Source organism: Micropterus dolomieu, linkage group LG08, assembly GCF_021292245.1.
Source record: "Micropterus dolomieu isolate WLL.071019.BEF.003 ecotype Adirondacks linkage group LG08, ASM2129224v1, whole genome shotgun sequence".
NCBI lineage: Eukaryota > Metazoa > Chordata > Actinopteri > Centrarchiformes > Centrarchidae > Micropterus > Micropterus dolomieu.
The window spans coordinates 14810257-14812400 of NC_060157.1; the positions used below are offsets into that span (position 1 = coordinate 14810257).

The window sequence follows — 2144 nt, forward strand, 5'->3', positions numbered from 1 at the left end:
CATACTGTCAAGAGAGCGCATGAGTTTATGTCAATGGTTTGAGGGGGAAATATCTGCAAAAAAACCCTTTGAAAGACATTCTGTGTAGCAGTGTAGCAACTACAATGAGAGCATGCAGTGTGAAGAAGAAATACTGGCTGAGACTAACAGATGTGTATATACGTGTGTGTGATAGTGGGGGGTGGGTGTAGTGTGGAGAATACATGCGTGTACAAGAAAGAGAAAGTAGAGAGAGAGCAGAGCAACAGAGAAGGGACTGAGGGAGAGAGTGGGAGCTGGCAGCTGACAGAGAGAGAAGGAGAGAGCAGCAGCAAGTCTGTCTCTATCTGTCGCCTCTTGGATCTCCGTTAGCACAGCTGTCGGCTGCTGCCGACTGCAAGGGGATTCTCTCGATCAGAGACCGTGTGAAGGAGTGCCTGAGTGCGCAGCAGACACCAGAGTTTTCAAGTAGCTACGCATGAGTCTATGTTCAAGTGTTGAGGTTATGGTGCCACACATGGGTGAAGGTTTGACCAGATTCGCTCTGGACTTGACTCAACACCCATGATCCCAAGCCATCTCTGGCATACCCTCTCATTAAGGTAAGCTGTAAAAGTGTTTTACTGACAGTATTCTGTGTTGTAGCGGGACTTATACTGTATGCTTATTTTTTGTTCTGAGAAGGTACTCTCATCCTAATGAGAGTTTTATTATATAAGCATTCTTGGTTAATTTCTAAAAACAAGCTTGAAACTGAATGTACAGTGCAGTAGATCACATTGCATTTATCCCTGGTGTAGTTTCACTGTTTATTGTGTCTGGTCTGACCTGCTTTGTGTGTACAAACATCCGAGTGTTTATTAGTCTGCAACTATCTATTAAGCACACAAGCGTCGTACAGCACAGTTTATTGAGTGAAAGTTTGGGATTTTTTACGAGTATTGCAGTAGCCATGACATAATAGACCTTTCACCTTGATATACACTAAACTAATTACATTTGACTGGCATACATTGTATAGTAAGTGTATGTCTAATTCTACATTTAGACGTAGTAGTAAGTGTCAAGTATGAGTCATCATATAAAGTAGTTTTCCAACTACATAAACCATTTCAAATCTTAATTAACAGGCAATAATATAATGTCCTTCCCTGCCCCATGTGTGACTTGCTCTTGCCTAGCGTCATTCCTCCACTAAAGGAGGCGGAACTTTGCGCTGACTGTGCTTGTACGTGACACTAACACAAATAGGGACAATCAAAGGTTCCACTTCCACTTTCCTAAATATACATGTTTCCCTTTGAAATGTGAACCCTAACTCTCTGAAGCCCTCTTCAGTAACAGTGAAAGGCTGTGCTCACAATTAATCAGGCTTATGGGGCAGATGAAGGTGAACTCCCATGTAGCTTTGAGTTAAGAAGGTGATATTTTATAAGACCACTGTCCACTAGCTGTGGTCTTACACTGTGGTGGTTACATCATGTTTGTGCCAGATAATAACCCTGTTTCCTATTTTTTTTTCTCCTGGCTGATGTTTGCCATGTGTACTTAGAGAAGGGGGTAAAAATGTATTTAATTCAGAAAAATAGTCAAGCGTACATAATGAATCATGGTTAAGGACTGCATGCACACACATACACTCACACACAAATACACACACAATGAAGATAGACATAAAAGCAAGAAGTAACTGACATAATGTGGGGGTGCATAATGAATAAACATTCATTATAGTTTCAGTGTCAGTAAGTAGTCACATATGTACTTGTTACCTTTATAAAAATAAAAAATAAATATTTTATAACACCAGGTAGAGGGTCATCCATCAATATGTTGATGGATGACTTATGAAACAAGGTACTAGATAGATGTATTTATCATTTTACAACACGGGGTTGTATAATGAGATAAAGTTAAAGTTGTGGTTCCCTTTATCTACTCACAAAAAGCAAACTTTATATACAAAAATGATATACACTAGATGGGTGGATAAATAACAAGTCACAAAAAAAAAACCTATTTTATTTGGTGCTGTGATGAATTTAGGAGTCTCACAGCCTGAGGGGAAGAAGCCTCTCTGTATTCCGGTGGTATGAACGCAGATGTTTCTGTATCTGTTACCAGACGGCAGCAGGGGGAACAGGCTGTAACTGGGTGGGTTCTGT

At 40.3% G+C, this 2144-nt stretch overlaps 1 protein-coding gene across 1 annotated transcript in view; it reads left to right on the top strand.

Annotated features, from left to right (window-relative positions):
• Positions 1–302: 302 nt before the first annotated feature.
• opn7b (opsin 7, group member b) overlaps positions 303–2144 on the top strand; it is an 80238-nt gene continuing 78396 nt past the window's right edge. The window contains exon 1 of the mRNA XM_046056823.1: positions 303–581. The gene's annotated coding sequence lies outside the window, so the exon portion shown is untranslated. The remainder of the gene's footprint in view (positions 582–2144) is intronic.